This window comes from Catharus ustulatus, chromosome 26 (genome assembly GCF_009819885.2).
Source record: "Catharus ustulatus isolate bCatUst1 chromosome 26, bCatUst1.pri.v2, whole genome shotgun sequence".
Lineage (NCBI taxonomy): Eukaryota > Metazoa > Chordata > Aves > Passeriformes > Turdidae > Catharus > Catharus ustulatus.
In genome coordinates, this window is record NC_046246.1 from 7,683,797 (window position 1) to 7,705,442 (window position 21,646).

Genomic DNA, 21,646 nt, shown 5'->3' on the forward strand with positions numbered 1-21,646 from the left:
GAAAACCCACGTCTGAACCACCCACGCGTGGAAAACCTACGCTTGAAACACCCAGGCGTGAACCACCCACGTGTGAAAAACCCACGCGTGAAAGCGCCCACCCGCGAACCACCCAGGCGTGAACAACCCACGCTTGAACCACCCAGGCGTGAACAATTCAGTCGTGAACAACCCACACGCGAACCACCCAGGCGTGGACAATTCAGGCGTGGACAACCCACACGCGAACCACCCAGGCGTGGACAACCCATGCACAGCCCCTCCTGCCACGGCGGGGGCCAGACGGGGCTCGGCGCATCCTCAGAGCCCCGGACACGGCTCCGTGACGGGGGCGGCGGGAGAGGAGAGCGGCGGGCAGGACAGACCCGGCTCTGTGCCCCCTGTCCCGCTCTGGGGGTACCCCTGGAGGGGTCCCTGTGCCAGGGGCTTTCCTGCAGAATCCACACTCCAGGTGGGATCATGGAACCACGGCATGGCTTGGGTTGGAAGGGAACTGGAACTGCCCTAAGAAGGGCAGCCGTAGCAGGTTCGAGGCAGAGTGAGGACTTGGGGAAGGGTTAGTGTGTCGGCCCGCTCCTCGGGGGGTGGTTTAGGAGGGGGTCAATCCCCCTGGACCCTCCTCTCCGGAGGGGATCCGTCCCCTGGGCGCCTCTCCAGGACCCCCTGCTAATGAGTGGGCTCCGGGGGAAGCAGAGGGCGTCGCGTCGCTCTACAGCGTGAACAGACACACAAAAAATTAAATAAATCGCCAGACAAACGAGCGGCGCCGCCTGTCCCCTTAGCCCCGCCTGTCCCCTCAGCCCCGCCTGTCCCCTCAGCCCCGCCTGTCCCCTCAGCCCCGCCTGTCCCCTCAGCCCCGCCTGTCCCCTCAGCCCCGCCCCGCGCATGCGCTCTGGGCCTCGCGCACCTGTGCAGGCCCCGCCCCGTCCTCGGACTTAAGTCACGGCGGAGCCGCTGCCGGCCCTCTCCACGTGGGAATGCTCCTGGGATGCGGCGGGACCATCGCTCGGAGCGCTGCGCGAACCCAGCCCGGGGGCTGCTCCCGGTGCTGCACGGAGCCCGAGGTGCTCAGGTGGGACCTGGGGTCGGTTCTGGGTTTTGTCGGTGTCCACCGGGGGTCCCGCAGCGGGCGCGGGACTCTGGGCACGATCCCTCTCCTGCCGCAGGGAACCGGGGCTCTGCCGGTAGCTGTGCCCGAGAGAACGGCGGCGGGATCTCCTCGTGCAGATGCTTTATCTCTGCTGGAACCACCCGGGACTCCGTGACCGCCGTGCCGGCCCTGGAGCCCCAAATCCCGGCGCTCCCATCCCGCGGCACCGCCGGCACCCCGCGGGTGGGCAGAGCCCCAGCGGGAGCAGCGCCGGGCTCCCCTTCCCCGGGCCCGTACCCCTGTGGAACGAGCGGGGCTGGAGCACGGCAGGAGCCGGGCACGGTTCCGCTCGGGCTGCTTCTCCAATACCTGCCAGGGGAGAGGCTCCCCCTACTTTGCAACCTAAAAAAACTCTGCAATGGCAAAACCTCATTTGTAGAAATTCAACTGAGAATTTTCCTCTTTACTTCCAGATCGCAGGATATGCTAAAGATATACTGGGGTTGAGAGGAATCCTAAATCTGAGTCTCAAGTCCGTAGGTTTCCTGCAGGTGAGTATTGCCAGGCCAAAACGATGGCAACTGCTGAGGCTGCTTTTGTGGCCCAAAGCTGCACGGCGGCCAGCAATGTTCCTTGGTGTTTCTGTGTGTCCCAGCTGGCGGGCAGTGTGGGGCAGGAGGAGGCCAGGAGTCCCTGGAAGGCAACAGCACCTCTTGTGCTTTGGCTCTGTGGTGTCCTGCCTGTGCCTGCGGTGTCCTGCCTGTGCCAAGCACGTCCCAGGGATGGACACTGAGCTGCCCAGGCAGCGCTGGCACAGACACGGCTCAAGGGCTGCCCGTGGCTCCTGGGCCAGGGGCTGCTCTGAATGGGCACCTGGAGATGCTTCAGCCTGGGCAGAGACCACCGAGAGCCCAAAAGCACCGCAAGGCACAGCTGGCATTTCCTGCTGATGGCAGCACAGGCCACTTACAGAGGAGCTCAGACAGCGATTCCTGGTTCTGATCTCCCAGAGCTCCAACACAGCTGCCAGGTATGTCCCAACCACCCCAAAACCCTTCCCTCGCAGATATTAAATCCCAACCAACAGCCTGCAGAGATACCTTAAAATCAAAGGTTTAGGTGGTGTTATAGATAATAACCAAATCGAGTCGAATTAAATAGCAAACCAGCAATTTTTATTTTTGCGACCGAAAATACGGTCCTGGGACGCCACAAGCGAAAACACAACAGTGCCGAGCCCGGGGTCGCCACTGGGTGGATACACACGCTGATCTGACCTCTATTGCCTCAGACCCCCCTGTGTTCACACCCTGCTATTTCGGACAGTCCAACTTGATACTGTTTTTTCGCCAGAGTTTCCTTTGTTTCTGCAGCAATTTCTCATATTTAAATTAAATCCTTTTCTGGTGCTGCCCAGACAAAAGTCCTTCCTGCATGCCGATGAAGGCTTTGTCTGCTCCGAATTGACGTGTAATGAAGTGCTGTCTTCTCGCTAATGGGAGCCATCGGAGGTGATCGGTACTTGGCAGGTATTTTATAGATGATCTCTTTCTGTCTGTGGTGGAGGTCACCGGGCTAGGTCTGTTGATATGCTAATTACAGTCGTTGTCTATGGCCCTGGGTGCTTGGTGTTTAAGAGATTCTTTTTATTTTATTTTATTTCATACAATTCTTTTATATAAACACGAATTATAACATATATCACAGGTGGGGTGAAGTTTTGTGTGGATGAAAGTGGGAGTTTTTCAGGGAGCCAGCTGGAAGTGCAGAAGGGATGGAAAGGTTTTGCAGGTGGGTCCCACTGGAGGCGTGCTGGAGGCAGGGATGTGCACCCCTTTCCTGAGGGAAAAGAACTTGCAGAGGCCACTGCTGAGGCTCTGAAAAGAACTGAGCTTCTGCAGGGAGAGTTCTCCTGTGGGCACAGGGGCTGCGCCTTGGAACGGGCTGGGAGCGCCTCCAGCCCTGCCTTCTCCTGCTTGGAAACAGCACCTGGAGCCCGAGCTATGGGGGTTAAACCAGCTGAATTCCAGGCAACTCTGTCAAGAGTCCCCAGGGACATGGGTGGGGCTGGGGGATGAGGGTTTTAAACAGCAAATTCTTTGGAATATTCACCTGTCCCAGTGCTGCTGAGCTTCCTTGGAAGCTCTGTTGGTTTCTGACACAGCTGCATGGGAATATCCACACTCCATGAGGCACTGTGAAGTTATGGCAGTGGGAATAGAACAGGGAATTTGGGGCTGTGGGATAATTCATGGGAACCAGCAAATCTGACAGGGAACCCCAAATCTGGACGCTGCACAGGGAACAATCTTTGTGCTGCCCAGGTGACAGAGTAGCTCAAGCACTGGAATATTTCTATGCTTGGGGTGACTGGACCTGGATTTTATTCCTAGCTTCAACTGACTTCTTAGATGATCTTGGGCAAATGGTTTTTCTATTTCTCCCTTGAATATTCCAGTTCTGTTCAGTAAAGGGTTTGTATAATATTTGCTTCCATTGCAAATATAACATGCTATCAGCTCCACCAGTGAAAATGGATGTTTTCTAGATGGTGCATTTCTTTGCTAATTATGTGGTTTTGATTGCTGAACTGCCTTCAGATGTTGCTGTTATTAATGTAGAAATCTGTATTTAATTCTGTATCATTTCAGGAAGTCCCTTGGCAGAACGTGAAGTAGCAGCCCCCAGTAGCTGTGTGTCATTTGCTGGTGCAGATGCTCCAGTAACCACTCCAGTGACAGAAAATACAGACTCACCAGTCTGGGACTTCAGCAGCAAGCAAGGTGAGAGATGGGGATTCACACAGACACTCGCTGGGTCTGACAGCCAGCCCAGGTGTGAAAAGGATGTGTGGTTTGGGGGTCTTTTAGCCCAGACCTGCATATCTGAGCTTAAATTAAAACAGATAGATTGACTGCTTTGAGGGACCTCAGCAGATCAAGTCATACATGGCAGTATGCAGGAATTAACCTGTGTGATCCAATCTTGTCTCCTCCAGTGTTTCTAATATCTGAATCCCTTCAGACACTTAAAAACTCTTCTACATTCAACACTTCATTTTTCCTTTTTCAATTTTTTTTCCAGGAATGAACTTCAAACATTACAGCTCTGAACCATAACCCTAGTTCTTTGCTGTCACTGTGTTATTGAGTCATGAAGTCAACTGTATTTCTGTTCCTTCGTAGTTCTTGGTCCTATCTTTTACATGTACAGCAAGAGTGAGGAGAGGGAAATACTTCTTGAATAAGCAGAAGCCCAGACTGTGTAGAGATGTGTTATGCTTTGAGGCTCAGTAGTTTTGGGGCTTGTTTTGTTCCTGCCCCCATCAATACAGAAAGAAAAGGATTTCTCTGGGTGGATCAAATGGCATTGAAACTTCAGAAGCGTTTTACTGCTCTTTCTTGCTTTGCATAAAGCAAAGGGTTTTGTTCTTAACAGATTATCCAAAGGGCTTCTCCTGGATCCACAGCAAACCTTAGTCTTCAAAGCGTGGCATAAAGCAGGTAAAGTTTGTAGTGCAGTACTAAGAGGACTGTGTTTTCTTCATCCCCTTTCTTAGATTGCTTACATTTCATGCAAGGTAAACAAATTCTGTTAAGTGAATTGAAGAATAGCATTGTAATGCCCTTTGTTGCGTTGTGCTAGAAGAATGCTGGAGATGCATACCTATTGATTTCCTGGCCCTTGGCATCCTCCTTTTCCCCATTAATCATCTTCCAAGATTTGGTTCATCCATATCCTCCCTGGTTTTATTTTGACAGTGCTTTAGGGGTTGGGTTTTCCTGCTGAAGGAAATCCCTAACTGCTTCCTTCACGTGCCCTTTGTTGTTGCTGCAGTTGGATGAAGTGTGGCCAGGCAGTTGTAGCCAAATACTTTTATTTCTTTCTTTTTACATGTTGAAGTTCAGCTGTCTGTGTATCCAGAGTGCTGTGTGCACAGTGGTTCTCCTGGCAATCCCTGTCCCTGCCCTGGGCTTTCACTGTCCTGCAGGGCCATTTTTAGCTAAACATAACTGAGGTATTCCAAATAATATTCCCCTGTTGGACAGGATTGTCCTGGACCTCGAGTCCACTTCCAAGCCCTATTTCAAGGCTGTGTTTCAGCATTCCTGAAAGGGATTCCTGTCAGTGTATATGTGCTCTGTATCCTGTATGTTGTTGCTTCATGGGTGTTCAGCAGTTTTTTAGGAGACTATTCTGTGCATTTGGGTGTCTGGGAGCATGGCATAGCTGTATTTGCTGCTTGGGGTGACAGCTGGTGCTCAAAAACATACAGTAGATTCAACTTTTAGTTGGTTAGGAGACACCTAATTTGTCAGGAATCTGTTTTTCTGGGATATTGACCATTTTTTCTGGGTTTTTCTGTGTTCTTCCAGATATGCTGGGGTGTGTTACAGACATGTAATGCAACCCTTACCCTACTTTCCATCACTTTATTCTTTGATAGTATGGGTGGCGTTAACAAAAGTGTCTGAAATGAAAGTGTTGTCAAATGCTACTTTGGCTCAATGCTGCAAAATCATTTGAATATTTAAAGCTATTTAGAAAGCCTGAGGTTTTGTTAGATCAGCCGGATAACATCGTAATTTCTCTTATTTTCTTGCTGTGAAAGACTCACATGCAGTGTTCCTTTTTCCTTTTGATCCTAGGTGAAGGTCAGCTTTCCAGCATGTCCCAGTAATTCTGCAAACTTGTCCAAGCAGATGTTGAATTCCTTGTCGAAGGAAGTCAGTGTTCCCGCTCTAGAGTGGTAAGTCCACAGGCTGACAACCTTTCTGATTATTCTCAGGTCTCAGAAAGACCTCTCTAAAGCAAATTGACTCTACTGGAAAAACGGTACACTCTGTCCACTGTGTGTGGGCTTAAAAAGTAGTGGGTATTCCCTCTCCCAGTGAGAGGGAGGTGCAGGAGGTAGCAATCCTGGGACAGATTCCTTTTGACACAGCCTAGATGTTCTTTCCCTTGTCATTGATGCTTCCTGGTTTGCATCCTTGTAAATTAGGATTTAAATGATGCCATTGTTAAAACAGGCAGGGTCTTTCTCCAGGCCCTGATAAAAATAAGGGTTGTGTTTGTATCTGGTTTTGTTTTTGTAAGTTTAAATTAGCATAAATCCCCTTGATTTTACCTTAATTTCTGTCCATGAGCAGTGAATGACAGCTGGTGAAATGCTGTGGTGTTGCACATTGCAGGAGTAAGGTTATCAGATATCCTGCAGTAATTCTGCTTTCTGCCCCTTCAAATGAGTGAGTGTTTTAGTTCATGATCTGTTTATTTAGCTTACAGAGACGATCCTTTTCCTGTGTGTGTCTTTGAGGTTTAGATGGACTGTGGGCCCCACTATGGGATCTGAACAACTGGCTTGGGAGCTGCCAGCAGGCGTGGAAAGCTCCCTACCAGCCCCACTGACTTGATTTTGGTATAAATCTGAAATGCTAAATGACGTTCCTGTGGACATTTGGAAGAGCTGGTTTCACCCGTCGGAGGAAGAGAAGGGGACACAGTGCAATAACCGATGAAGGGGATGGAAAATCCGGGGCTGGGTGGGGTGCTCCACAGCAGGACTGAGATGCTGCAGCAGTGTGGTGAGCTGTTGGAGGGGAGCAGCCACAGCAGTGTTTCCAGAGCTGGAGGGAATGCTTGGATTTATCCATCCTGCTGCTGCTGTCACAGAACAGGTGCTGTGAAGGCAATGGTCCCTTCAGGTGACTTCCACGGGTACAAGCACAAGGCTGTGAGCATTTCTGGGGTGCATGGGGCAGTATATCCTTTCCCATCAGCATGTTTTTCTTCTTGCTAGAAATACTGTTCTCTTGACTAGATTCTAGGTTTAAATGAGGTATAAATTTAGAAGAGCAATATTTATTATGTGTAGGAATAGAGGAGTGAAAGATTTCCTGAGGTATTTCATCCCTTCCCGTGCTACCACAAGCGATGTATCTTAAAATCCCTAGGTCAAAAACACAGAGAAATCCTCAGATTTTTATCAAGTTTAACCACAAGTCAAGTAATATCCTTGGCTTTGACTTTTATTGGAAGATCATCTCAAATCCAAGTCTTTTGATTAAGTAAGTTTAGAACTAGCTCTTTTTTGGTTTGCAGCCTAAGTTCCATAACCAAGTCAGGACTTTTTCTGGAGTGCTATCCTCTTGCTTAGAGCAGTTTCAACACTTACCTGCTCATCTGCTTTTCAATAAAAGCCTTTGATCTTTTATTTGTATATTTACATGTTGTTGACTAAAATGATCCAACTTAAACCCAACTGCCACAGGCTTATTTTCCCTCTCTTACCAAATTTCTTACCACTGCTTGCAGAAAAAACTTGAGCTGGGTGAGGTTCAAAGATACTTCAGTGAGAAGCTGACTAGGTCTTTCCCTGACTTCAGCACATCCAAACCAAGCCATGAGGAGTGTGAGAGTGACCCTCAGGGCTTGATGAGCAGAGAAGTGGATCCCAAAGGCTGCCATCTTCTGGAAAAATCCAGTCAGTTGGTGTCTCAGGTCAGCAGCCTAATCAATGGTGAGTTGTTGCTGTGAGGAGCAAAATGACAAGGAAATCAAATCCCTGCTGATGCTTCTAAAATAACTTACCAGACTAGAGAATAAACTGGAGCCCAGAGCTTCAGTTCCTGCCAGTTGGAAAGTTGTTCCCTGCTTTTTCTGCCCATGGCTTCTTACAGGGTAGCAGCATTTCCAAGAGGTGGAGTTGAAGGGCACATCCCTATTATGCCAGAATTTGCAATTCTTTTGTCACCTTGATCTTCCCTTTTTTCCACCCCCCTCTCTTTATTCTCCAAGGTTTTGTTCTTTTTATTTCCCTTCTCATCCTTAGCAATTGTTTTTACTGCTCTTTTACATGCCTTCCTCTACAATCTGTTCCAGACTCCTTTCCCAAATGTCCCCCACCATTCCCTTGGAGCAGGACTTGCCTCAAAATTGTTGCCCACTTTACCTAATACTGGTGAACTCAGTTCTCAGAGGATGCAAGCAGTTAACAACATCTGCTCACCGGGAAGCAAAAATAAGGGATTGTGGCTTTTTAAAGAATTTGTAACCTTTCCCATTAACTTCATCCTTAATGCTTCTGGTTTTTCCTCAGCATTTCTGTTCTTCTGACCTTGTCAGTGGGAAACAGAGCAGAACATGCTCACATCAGCAGTGTTTGCAGAGCTGTGCATGTTTAGCTCCCAACCATCATTACATCTAGGACTTTCTGCCAAACCCCCTAATAAATCAGATTTAAGCTGAATTGTTACTCCGTGCATTTACAGAGCACTGAACCCATCAAGAGAAGTGTAGAGATCCATGCAGGCTCTGAAGAGCTGCTGCCATTCCCAGGAGACAGGGGTTTGACCAGTGGAAAAACCACTGAGAGAGAGGAGGAGGAAAATGCTGAGGTTGTAAATGGAGATCATCAAAGCAAAGAAGGAAGTGGTTCTGATGAGAACTGTGTTGGGAGTCTATCAGCACAAGCTGGCTCAGAAAGAAACAATGAGAGCTTCCCTGATGACAGCAGTGAAGACCCAGTGGAAGGCTCAGAAAGCTCCATCAAACCAAAAATCCCTTTGTATCCTTTATTCTTAAACACTCCATGCATTTGATGATTCTTCTGCTTAGTTAGAGTCTCCCTGGCCTCAGGACAGAGAAATTGTCTATGTGAAACTCTTCCCTGGGAAATGAATCCAGAACTGGTGGTCTGGGAAGGTGTTGGAGGACCCCATTACACTGTTTCACAGTGGTGATGACTTTCTTAAAACTTGTAGCCAATAAATTTTGTGATTTGTGAGAGTCACTTCATTTTGGGTAGTTCTGATATGTCGTCTTGCATTTTCTCTCCGTGTTTTTTTCTCCCCCCATGTGTTAAAGCTCTTGTGTTTCTTCTGTATTAAAAGAAACATGCTTTATTTTGCTTTTAAAATACTTCCTAATGTTTCTTGCACAAATTATGAATCTTGGATTAAGTGTTGGAATTTTTGCAGGATGAAGTCCTCTACAAATTTGTGAGGTATTGTTTTAAACAAGTTGGTGTCCCAGGTGAGAGAACCAAGTGTTAGAACAATGGAATATTGATGAAAACAAATGAAATTTATTATTTGGGACCTGTTAACAGGTGAGGCTTTTTCCACATCTGGATCTCCGTGCAGCTGCGTACTGCCAAAGGTTGTTCCTTAACAGCTCTGCTCAGATCTGATCCTGTTGTTGTTCCCAACTTCTTCCTTCCACCCCAGGAGATGGAAACCTCCGTGAGACTGCTCAGCACTTCCTCTCATCCCTCTGCATCTCCAGAGGGGTAAGTATGGGATGTCCTCTCCTTTATTGTCCAATTTAGTCCACTCCTTAAAGCAGGAACAGAACTTCTCCCTTCCTTTGCCTGCCAGCACTGAACTTAATTGTGATGGCTTTCAAATTGTGTCAAGGGGGATCTTCCCAACAGCTCTTCTCTCCATGAGGATGGTTTTTAACACCCATGCCTGCATTGTCTGTGATCCTTATGCCTTTACATCACCCAGTTGTTCAGTGTGCTCAGGAAATGCTGCTCATCAGGGTCAGTGGAAGTCGCAGGTTGTCATCCACACTTTGTGCTTTAATGTGAGGTGACATGCCTAATTCTGAGGAGCTCTAGCTTGTAATTATGGTTTCAATTCATCTCTTTTAGATCAAGATAAAATGGAGGGGGCTCCTGGAGAGGTATCTTTTAATGGTTCTGTGACCCAGGGAGTAGCAGAATAACTTGAGTGATTGCTCCTCCTGCACCAAAGCTGTGGATTGCTGACAATTTGTTTTGTTTTCTGGTCATGAAGATTTATTTACAGTGAGAGGTTTGTGGCTCAGTTGTTTAGACATCTACATATTTATTTTCAGTTCATAAAGAGAGGTTATTAAAAAGAGAGTGACTTTTTACACAGGCAGATAGTGATGGGATAAGGGGACACAGTTTTAAACTAAAAGAGGGGAGATTTAGTTTGGATATTGGGAAGAAATTCTTCCCTGTGAGGGTGGGGAGGCCCTGGCACAGAGTTGCCCAGAGAAGCTGTGGCTACTCCATCCCTGGAAATGTTCCAAGCCAAGCTGGATGGGGCTTGGAGCCCCCGGTCTAGTGGAAGGTGTCCCTTCCCATGGAAGGAGTTGAAATGAAATAAGCTTTAAGGTCCCTTCCCACCCAAACCATTCTGGAATTCCACAATTCTTTTCCAGCTCTGCTGTGGGTGTGCAGCAACTGGGCTGTTTGTTTACCACTCCCAGATAAGGTGATGCCCTTGTTCCTCTCCATGTGACCTACGAAACAAGCACTTCCAGGAGCATTTGTGTCACTGGGAACAGCTTGTCTGATGAATCAAAACAGACTCAGACAGGCTCTGATAGCTCTGAAGTCACGGACACCTGTGGTGTAATACTAATACCAGCTTTTCTTGAATCCCCTCTGTGCAGCTCTGAGCTGAATGGTTGGAACTACCGCCCTGTAAGTTATTACAAATTAGGTAAAATGTTAGCAATGAACTATGTGAATATTTTGATCTTAAAGTACCTAATTTGAGGATTAGCTGTCGTTAATTCTTTGCTGCAGCACTTGCAGCGTGTGCTGAGACAGGCTTCCGTTGTGCCTTGTGCATCAAATTCTCTTTGAAGAACCAGTTTTTCACTGCTACCAATACATAGAGTCGGAAAAAATGCTTCCTCATAGTTTTGCTTTTAATTGGGACATCAGCTTCTAAGTCTGGATTTGGTTTGGTTCTGCACAGGTCAGCAAACACCAAGTGTGACAGCAAGGCTGAAATCTGAGCTGTCCTCGGGACACCACAGCCCTCACTCACTTAGCAGCTGGCAGCCATCTCTCCTGGCCTTCCTAGTGCTCCTGCCTCCTCTCCCTGGCTTGTCTGACTCCCTGCTTTCCCCATCTTCCTTCCTGGAATGACAAAGCAGTGCTGAGGTGTGGAGCTGGGCAGTCACAGCAAAGGGGCTGGCAGCATTTGAGACAAAAGTGTTGTCCCAGCTCATGGGGCCCTGAGGAGGTGCTGCAGCAGCTCAGGCTCAGCATGGATGCTGTGAGCACCTTCCAGGGATCAGAGTTTTGTAGGGCCTCACAAAACCTCTTTGTTTTTCACTTATTTTCTCCATTGCATCAAACTAACACTTCCCGTTCTTGAGGTCCTTCCCAGCTCTTGTCTTCCACTCTGCTCACCTGCTCTGAGTGTGGCCTTGAGGATAGGTTTGAAAAATCAGAGCCTTAATAAACTTTTCCATAAAATGCCAGAATCCCAGAAAGGTTTGGGTGGTCAAGGACCTCAAAGCTTCTCTTGTTCCACCCCCTGCCATGGGCAGGGATGCCTTCCACCATCCCAGGCTGCTCCAAGCCCTGTCCAGCCTGGCCTTGGACACTTCCAGGGATCCAGGGGCAGCTACAGCTGGTCTGGGCACCTCCCCACCCTCACAGGGAATTTCTTCCCAATATCCCATCTAACCCTGTCCTCTGACAGTGGGAAGCTGTTCCCCCTTGTCCTGGCACTCCAGGCCCTTGGCTAAAGTCTCTCTCTAAATACTGGGATATTTCACCCCCCCCCCCCCCTCACCTCTAGGAATATTCCAAAAGAATAAGAAACTTCTGTGGAGACCAGTTTTATGCAGAATAATTCATATTTGTGTATACATAGACTTGCCTTCAGTGTGAATTAGAAATAGCACAGCCTTGGGCAGATTCACAATAGCAGGCTTTATATGTTCCAAAAATGCTGATGGCAGCAACTGCCAAAACATTCTTGGTTGTGTTGTTTCTTCTGGTCTGCTGGATCTTCCTGATTTCCTGCCTGGAAAGCAGGAGAAGGTGCAAGGCCAGTGCCAGGGTAGTACAGGGCAGTACAGCAACGCCCTGAGCTGCCTCCTGGCCCTGCTCACGCAGGATGGCCCCGCCGGCCTCTACAAGGGGTGAGTTGAGCACCTGCAAACAGATCCCAAACATCCCAACCCCCATGCGGGACTTTGGGGATGTCCCAGCACTCCCCCTTCAGCGCTGCTTTTGCTGACACAGCCTTGTCCCGTCCTTCCTGCGGCTGGGCTCCTGGAACGTGGTGATGTTTGTGTCATACGAGCAGCTGCAGCGTGCCATGGCGCTGGCACGGCCGGGCCTGGCCTGAGCCCCTCGGCGCCTCTCGCCCGCCCAGCCAGGCTCAGCATCAATCACGTTAATTCATCAATTATATTAATTGCCAAAGCGCCGGGCAGCAGTGGAGCCAAACACTCGGGGGGGGACCGGAGAGACAGAAGGAGAATAGATGTTGTTTGAGGAGAAATGTGGGAGAACAGAGGCTTTCCGTGAAGAGTTTTAAGGGATGAAGGAGAAATTGTTTGCTGGCTTTCCAGCCAGGAAGAACGGCACTTCCCAAGGGCAGTGGTGTGGGCAGACGGGACCAAGCTGAGGGCCAGGGCATTCCCATTGTTCTTCCCATTATTCCCATTCCTTTCTGGTGCTTTCGATAAACCACCCCATGGGGTCTGACCACAGGGTGGCTCAGGGTTTCTTTAACTTTTTGGGTGTTTAGGGCCATTGTCCTAGCTCTACGTGTGACACCAGTCAAGCTGACATTCTCTATCACTTTTGGTGCACCGAACAACTTCCCATTGATCTCTAATTATTCAGGTCTGTCACAATCATTGGTGGGGTGTTATATAGCTAGTATAAATATGAGATATAAATAATAGAAAAATGAAAATATAAAAATATCAATATATTTGTCGAAATATAACATATTAACAAATACGAGTAACAAATTTCTATGAAATACATACTATATAAATAATGCAAATAGCATAATATATAAGGAATACATATAAAAATGAGAATAGAAATATAAAGATACAGTTGAAATGTTTTATTGGTGTTATTTGGTTAGAGGCAGAGATTTTTTTAGTTTTGGTCGGCCGTTTTGGGGGCATTCATTTGGGAGGAATTTTGGAAGCGATTATTCAATTCGTGGCTTTTTTTGCCTCCTCTGCCCCGCGAGCCCGGGCTGAGCTGGGCGGCAGTGTCGCCGCCGTGTGGACACAGCGCGGTACTGCAGCCACCCCCGGGCCGGTGCCCTCTCAGTGTCGCCGCCGTGTGGGCACAGCGCGGTACTGCAGCCACCCCCGGGCCGGTGCCCTCTCAGTGTCGCCGCCGTGTGGACACAGCGCGGTACTGCAGCCATTGCTGAGGCGGTGCCGCCCTGGGTGATTGGGCGATGACCAAGGGGGACGGCGGGGTCGCTCCGCGTCTGCCGAGCGTGGGGAGGGGACGAGGGGCGGGAGAGAGCGGGGCGGTGTCTGTCAATGGAGGGCAGAGGGGACGGGGAGTTGGGGCTGCAAAGGGACGCTGTGGCTGAGAAGGATGACAGCGCGAGTGGGGGGCGTGGTTTACGGCGGAGCCGCCTTTTTCTACTACTGTCGGGGACAGAATTGAATGGGAGAAGACATTTATTTGCCTTTTAAAGCGAGGTGACCGCTCCCTGTTGCCTCAGGGGTTTACCGGAAGTAAACTCCAGCTTTTCCAGCATTTAAAAGGTTTAAATCCAGTTGTGCCACTGCATTTGACAGCGCTTCTGCCCGGCCCTTCTGCAATCTAGATGCCAAATTGCAGTGAACTTTTCCCCATCAGTGTCTCCTCTAGAGCAGGAACCTGCTCTACAGACAAAATCCTGCAGGAGTGATAAGGAAGTTGTCGTCTTGCAAGCTACCCTGCCCAGCTTGCACCCACTTCTAGCATACGGTCCTTCTTAGTAACGTATGGTTCCCCTACACTCGCCAGCCAGTGCACTTAGCTTTGTCTGCACCTTTCCTGACAGATCCTGCTGGAGCTGGTGACAAACCCCTAGCCCTACACGGACAAGGCAGCAGACCTGTTTCAGAAAGCCAGCATGCTCCAGGTGGCTGTGTTTAAACAGGACTCTGATAGCATCCAGCATCCCTGTCTCTCACATTGACGGTGTGTGGTAACCCATCAACAACAGAATTTCATGACCTGGGGCTACATTTTCTAGCCCTAATCAGCAAACTGGGGATGGATAACTCTAGAAATCCTGTTGAGTGAGGACCCTCCAGGATTCAGCCCTCCACGTGTACTTGGTATCAGAAGTAGAAGGTGGAATTTCAAAGTTTCCGCTTTTCCCCTGAAAGTAATTTCTGATGTGGCTGTGCCACTTCAACAGTATTTGAAATCTCTCTTCATGCTCTTGCAGCAGCATTTTTGAACTAAAATGGAAATTTAGCGCTTCTGCCTGGGACTGTTGACAGAATCATGGAATCCCAGGATGGTTTGGGTGGAAAGGCTCCTTAAAGCTCAGCCACTTCCACCCCTGCCATGAACAGGGACACCTTTCAGTAGCTGGGCTGCTCCAAGCCCCAGGGTCCAACCTGGCTTTGGACACCTGCAGGGATCCAGGAGCAGCCACAGCTTCTCTGTGCTGGACAGCAGCATTGAAAGGCAGAGTGAAGGTTCAGCCATGATTTTTGTGTTGCACTTACCATTGTATTGTGTGACAAATGTGGCTTTCATCCTTTTTTTATTTTTTTTTTTTTTTGAGAAATTACAAAGACGCCTTATATTCCTGGAGTGTTGCATTCTACCTCTGTTGTTTTTCCTGTAAGTCTGGATCCTCTGCTTAGAATTTTTTCTTCACTTATTAGATGTCCTGGATATGGTGGATGTCCTGATTGAGGGCAGTGATGGCTTTGATGAAGCAATTGGGTTCTCTTTAAAGTGAAGACATGATTATCCAAACATTTCCCTTCAGTGCTGTTGTCCCTGCTGCCTTAGAAGCCAGGAATATACTGTTGCTTCAGTCTGAAAATGGAACAGGTACAGTTTTTTTTGGGATGTTGTGTCATTTCTACCAGTGGGGTGAAAGGGGCATAATTTTTACCCATTTTTAATAATCCATGGTGTTTCCTGCTCAAGAGAGGCATTGGGGCTCTGTAGGTGCTTCTGCCCTTTTTCCCTGATCCTAAAGAGAAGAGACACTGTCCCTGCATGGCACCATCTGGGTCTGGAAGTAGCTGGCTTCTGTAACAGTGTTTTTAGGCCAGTGTGGAGATCAGGAGAGGAAGGTGGTTTCCATGGCTGTGGGCAGCTCAGGCTGAGATCAGGGAGAAAGCACTGTGCTGTTAAGTAGGAAATGGATGCATTTTCCAAAGGAAGCTTTTTCAGAAATGAAGCTCTGGTGGCAAATGTTGCCAAGTTCTGCCACCTCCTTCAGGAAAGCATTGGAGTCACAGGGGCATCAGCTGGGCTTGGAGCAGGATTTGCCAAGCCCACAGAAGCTCACCAAGTCCTCCATTTGTATTTGGTGGTCAAGTAGCACCTGGGGTGGACTGAAAACCCCCAGTTCTGAAAGAGAATTCTGTTTAACTTGTACACATTAACTGGGGTGTGTGCCCCTCAGTACAAATCGCTTGTTCTCTGAGGTGGTGCTTGGCAGGGGTCTGCACACTTGTGCTCCTGGAGCTTCACCCTGGGTTCAGCACAGAGCTCATCTCAAAACACGGATGGCTAAAGAGATTTTTGTTTCATAGTCATCATTCTTTTTCTCTTATGCTTTTTTTCACTTGAAACAGTTTAAAAATCATGAGGAGGTAAGCGAATAACCTACTGTGCCACTTGATTCTGTGTTTACCACTTTGCTAAAGAGAGCCTATGAGAGAGGAAGCAATACCCTGCTGGAAGCTGGTGTTCAGACCAAATTGAGAGACTTGGCTTCCTGGCTCCCACCTGACCAGCTTTTGTTGGCAGTAAAGCACATATTGTTATACCTGGAATTCACAGTGGAGAACTTCAGAGCAAAGGGGAGGAAAGGGGAAAGGTTTCAGAAAGCATTTCTGTGGTCTAATTAATAATTTCTGATTTCCCAGGGAGATGAACGCAAACTCACAGCCATTCAGTCCTGACAGTCCCCTGCAGTGAGAGCTCAGTACACATCCACAGAGGCAAGTCCAGCATCTGAAAGAAAACAAACCAAAGGATAAGGTGATTTCTTGCACTTCCAAGTTATTTCAAGTTCTTAAAGCCCAAGCAACATTTGCTCTCGATTTTGCTTGGCTGAATCATGCGCAGTGGGCACAGGTCAAGGCATTCATGCAGCTGTAAACCCAGGGTAATTTAGAGGGGACACAAGAAGTGTTTGTGTAGGAACATGCGAGGGGATGTCAAGGGGAGTGAGGTCTTCCTGGCTCCCTTAAGAGGCTTTTTACTATCAGCAAAAGAGCAAATTGTGTCTTGATGTGCAGAGGTGTTCCTTTAGAGGCACTGCTGTTATGGGATGAACATCATTAAGTTCAAGGGTAATGGTAATAGGATGAGGCAAAGAACTGGGAAAACTGGCAGAAATGGAATATATCAGGCCCCACAATGGCATGCAAACAAAAGAAACAAGAGAAATCCTGCCTAGTTTTTTATCTTGTCTGGCCTTGCTTTCTTTGCCAAGTTACAAGGTCTCTGTACCTAATTGTGGGTCAAGGTCTTCCCCTTCCCCAGGAAAGAACTGGGCTGTGCAGTCCTTGGGTCACAGCACTTCCGTATTTACCTCTTGTTGTTTGACCCTTCCCACCCTTGAATATCTGAGGGCAGGGAGCTCCACTTTGTGTCTGTGCTAAAAAAAAACCTTGGGAGTGATAAAATATGATCAATTCAACAGGAAAAACACCACAACAAATTCAAAATACCCCAATCCCCCCGCAAAAACCAAAACAAAAACCATCCAAACCAGCTGAATTTCATGCATGATCGGATAAAGAATGCTTGGATGCAGCATCAAAACCTTGATGTCAACCAATTAATGCAGTTCCTTAGCTAAGAATTGCATTTGGAGAAAGTAGAGGGTGAACAGCATTTATAAGACATTGAGAAGTTTAAATGGTTCTTAGAAAAAGCAAGCAGATAATAGATGGGGAAAAATACCACTGATGCCTCAATAAAATCAGCAATTTTAAGGTGTAAATAAGGCCTGAATAAGGTTGGCAATTCTAAGGTATAACACAATAATATAAAATAAAGTATTAACAAACCCCTTTGCCTTACTGCATACAATTCAGCTAACTTCTTTGCATGTATTATAAAAGAAAATAAAAATTGTTTTAACTCTGGTGATGTGAAGTGTTAAAACACTTCAAAACCATACTTTACGTATGAAAATGGTAATCCCAGTCCTGTCCTAAACAGTGAGATTGAAAACCATCTCAGAAAATCGGTTTTTGTGGTATTGCCAGGCCCTCTTTGCAGACCAACAATATGTTTATATTCTAGAGTTAGGACAAGATTGAGATAAGAGCCCATTTTCAGTTATTTCTTCTAACAGAAGTGATAGGTTTTACAATTTGCCAGTTGCTGAAATGCTTTGTATGAAGATCAAAAAGAAATATTTCCTTTGTGTGAGAGCAAAGTATTTCTGTGTAATATTTGGGGCTTTTTTCTTCTGTCAAATGATATTTTTTTAAAATTGCCTTTCTAGAACTCTCTTCTGAATGAACCAATATCTGTTGTATTTTTTTAATGTTTCTAAAATGCAAGACAATCCAGCTGTTATGCTGGCTCTGTGTTTGCCCTCTGTTTATGCAGTGTGGAGGACCATCCATCATCTGCCCTGGACTTCAGAATGATGACATCTGGACTTCATCCTCACAATGCTGTAGCACTGACACTTCAAACAAACTCAGAAAATGATAAAAAAAAAAGGGCACAACTTACAACCATTCCACAAGCATAATATCTGTGTGCAAACAAAAGGCTAAATTTGGCTGGAAATAATTAAAGTTTTGGGGTTTCTTTTTTTTGGTCTTGCTTTGGGTTTTCCCCCCCTCTTCCCTCTTCCTGGTTTTAACTTCTTGAACTTTTAAGTTAAGGCAGGCTGAAGGCGTGAAATTACAGATGGTGCTCACTCATCCTAAAATTGAAAACTTCCTCTTTCCAAAGGTAATTGTTTCCAGTTGATACTTGCCACTTGAAGGAGGTAAGTCAATCATTTCTAGAAGGAAAACAGCTCTTATATTCCCGAGAAGGAAAACTCCCTGAAAAGATCTGTGTCCTCAGAAAAGGGACTGCATCTTCTTTCCTTCATCTATAATCTAATTTCAGGTGTCAAATCCACACACAGAAACTTTGGCAGAAACAGGTAGAAGTAGCAAGAGTTCCTTGATATTTATAGACTATGAATGCAAAAACATAACTGGGAAAAGCAGATAATATATTTGAAAATATTCAGTATTTCAAAACTTACTTAAAAAAGCTGGCCTTGGAGATCTAGAGCCTGTAACCTTTCTGAAATGTGGAGTTTCAACAGCAGATCATGGAACAACTGCAAGAGTATGCAAAGACAGTAGGCCATTTACAGTGTGCTTGGTTATGTTTCTAACCCACATTGAAAAGAAATCCTGGATAACACTATCTATCTAAATAAACATCGTTACAGTCAGAAATATCAATTAGGTTCTTTCAATGACTTCTGATAAGCTTCTTGAGGGCATGCTGGCTGGTAAGGATGTTCTCATTATTTAGCAGCTCCAGACTGGGAGTAGGAATCTTTGGTTTTTGTCTTTACTGCTCAGCACAGATGCAAGCCCAGACCTTAGAGGGAAATGAACTGTGCCTCTTCTCCCTGGGTTTAATAAATATATGCAGACAGTAAAGGCCTGCCAAGGTTTAGGAATCCTGCATTTATTTCAGGTCTGAAGAATATCTCCTTTAGGGTTAGAAATTCCTTTCCCTCTGAACATTCTCCTTCACAGTTTCCTCTCACTGCCTTTTTCTCCCAACTCTTCTCTCCTTATCCCAGGCTTGTATTGTCCCTGTTTGCCCTCTTGGAAAAAAACAAACAAACAAATAACTGACAGCTTCAATTTGTGTCTTTCAAACACAAGTTTGACAGCTTTTATTTTCTCAGCTGTTTCTGTCTTCTGACAAGCAGAAAAGCTGCCCTGAGTGCATACTTGCAAGTGATACAAGCAGTTTTGCATGCAAGTTCTCAGAAAATTTTTTGTGGCTGAGATTTGAATACCAAGACTTAAATCTGATGCTTAATTTGAATCATCCCAGTGAGCTGGACTCAATCAATAGCTGCCTTTGCTTTATTCAGGAACAAACACTCTCCAGGTTCTTCCTGTTCCTGTAAAAACAAGGTTATTTCCTCCTGTCTGTTTGCACCTCGATTTACTTCATCTGAATCTGATAAGGGATTTTAGGACATGTGAAATTAGCAGCAGCTACCTAAAATTTGTATTCTCTCAGGGAAACCAGGTCCTTGTATGTCCTGTTAATGACTCAATTTTTTTTCAAGGCAAGCAAGGAGGAATGAGACCCAAAGTACATCTTTGCAAAATTATTGTAAAATGTTCAAGGGAAGGCATAAGAGCTGTAATTCTAATAAAAGAGAGGGGGGGAAGGGGAAAAAAAGGAAACAATAGAAAAGGGACTACAGAACCTGCTCCAGTAACGGCAGAGAAGGACTTCACACACTAAACCTCCAGGTTCTGTGAACCTGGGGTTCCTGAGGTATTACAGGATCTGTCTCAATGCCTGATTTAATAAAACTCAACTGAAAAACTCCTTGTGCTTTTCTGTACTCCTGTTTTGGAACTGAAGAAGGGTTTGCAGGCTGGAAAGCTTGTCCATGTTTTTTTTCTCTTGCTGTGCCACTGCTCTAGGAAAAGCTGTTATCTCCTGCAAATCTTCCTCCTCAAAAAACAAACAAACGTAAAAAGGTAAGTGTTAAGGAAGTACACATAGCTGTAGTATATCTTAACAATATAATTTAAATCGTTCTTTTAATTAAGGTTCCTTGATGCTGAAACTAAAAGCATAATGTTTAACATAATTTAAGTTGAAAGCTGAAGACAAAAACCTGAGAGTTTTGCCTCTTGTGCTTCCAGTTCTCTCTATCCCACCCTAGGGAGCAGGAAGTAGTTTTACTGGGAGAACTCAATTGGAGAATACCCTTCCCAAACCATGACACAACGCTCTAAAAAAGTGATGTCTGCAATTTTGCTTTTTGTGTCTGTAGTTAAAGACAAAATGAGCAGAACTGCATTAACTGAGCAGAGAGTGTTTGTTCTCTGTGAAAATTGGTGGTTCCAAAACCATACAGGTAGTAGGTAGGTAGGATGATCAAGTAATATATAGAAAATTTGCCCATGAGTCACAGAATATTTGCAGAGAGGCTGAAAATCAGTTTCAAACAATGCAATTTAAAAAGTTGTGGCAATGCGAATCTCTCAGAGTAATCAACAGTCTGATGATTTTCCACTGACTGATACTTAGCTCTGGGAAAGAATAAACCCATTTTGCCAAAACTGCTCCTGGATTAGGCTGTTGTATACTCCATAGCTAGGGACATCACCTGCTGCAAAAAACACTACAATTCAATTGTACTGGTGAATGCAATAGTATTTGTGAAATAAAGCTGCCTTATTAGGATATTTAGCCTTCTTGGATCTTCAGAGAATCATTAAACAAAGTAATTCCCTATCACCTCAGTGAAAAGGAATTAATGAAAGAGCAGAATTATCAGAAAGGTCGGAAAGGAAATGGTAGACTACAAGGGACTCGATAAATACTTTGAAAGAAAAATCTGATCTGTAAGGACCAGAATGAACGCTGAGGGAGAGGTGAGTGCCCCTAAGCCATGCTGAGGGAGTATGAGGGACACGGAGGGGAGTGGCAGGTGCCCCCGAGGGATAACAGGTCCCTGAAGGAATGGCCCATTACCGTTCTGCTGCTGAGGGGAGGCAGACACCGTTCGTGTAGCCGACAGGGACGGGCGGGGCCCGTTTTCAGCCCGGCAGCGCCGGCCTCGCACCCCGCTCTCCTCAGAGCCAGGAGTGGGAACTCAGCCGCGCGTGTCCGCCACGGGAGGGGGGTCGGCCCCGCGGCCCGCACTCGCGGGGGCGGAGACCCCGCGGCCCCGCGCCCGTCATAGGCGGGGGCGGGACCCCGCGCCCCTGGCACGCAGGGGCGCGGACCCCGTAGCCCCACGCTCTTTATAAGGGGCGGCGGCGAGCTCGGAGCCCTCACAGACGGTGCCGGCTCCTCAGATGCGGTCTCGTGACTCTCACAGTCCGCGGCGGCGGCCACTCATACATGCGGCGCTGAGGCCCCGCGCGGCGCTGGCTCCTCACACGCGGCCCCGGCTCCTCACACGCGGCCCCGCGCGGCGGCGGCTCCTCAGGCGCGGCTCCACAGGCGCGACGGCGGCTGCTCACGCGCGGCGGCGACCTGGGACCCCTCACAGGTAATGGCGTCCCCTCAGGCGCGGCCCTGCGCCCTTCCACAAGCGGCAGCGTCCCCTCGTAAGCAATGGCGGCTCCTCACGCGCTGCCCCGCGGCCTCTCGCCCCTCACGCGCGGCCCCGCGGCTTCGCGCCCCTCACACGCAGGGGCGGCGACCCCGCGGCTCCGCGCCCCTCACAGGCGACAGCGGCCCCTCACACAGGCGCGGCGGCCACCTGGGATCCCTCACACAGGCGCGGCGGCCCCTCACAGATGGCCCCGCGCTCATCACATGCGATGGCAGTGATACTCAAACCTACCGTGTCCGCCTTGAGCAGC

The 21,646-nt window shown here is 47.5% G+C and overlaps 1 long non-coding RNA gene across 7 annotated transcripts; it reads left to right on the forward strand.

Moving 5' to 3' along the window:
* Positions 1-337: 337 nt before the first annotated feature.
* Positions 338-19,649, forward strand: LOC117007386. 7 transcript variants are annotated; one of them, XR_004420119.2, is made up of 14 exons: positions 340-1,072; positions 1,564-1,641; positions 1,746-2,120; positions 2,508-2,619; positions 2,798-2,881; positions 3,742-3,873; positions 4,529-4,593; positions 5,740-5,840; positions 7,406-7,610; positions 8,362-8,657; positions 9,276-9,380; positions 13,903-14,042; positions 14,744-14,915; positions 15,965-19,649. It is a non-coding gene; the product is annotated as an uncharacterized LOC117007386 (long non-coding RNA). The 7 variants fall into 7 exon arrangements; XR_004420122.2 differs by lacking the exon at positions 4,529-4,593 and having other exon boundaries at positions 338-1,072; positions 13,903-14,915; XR_004420120.2 differs by lacking the exon at positions 2,798-2,881 and having other exon boundaries at positions 338-1,072; positions 13,903-14,915.
* Positions 19,650-21,646: the final 1,997 nt, after the last annotated feature.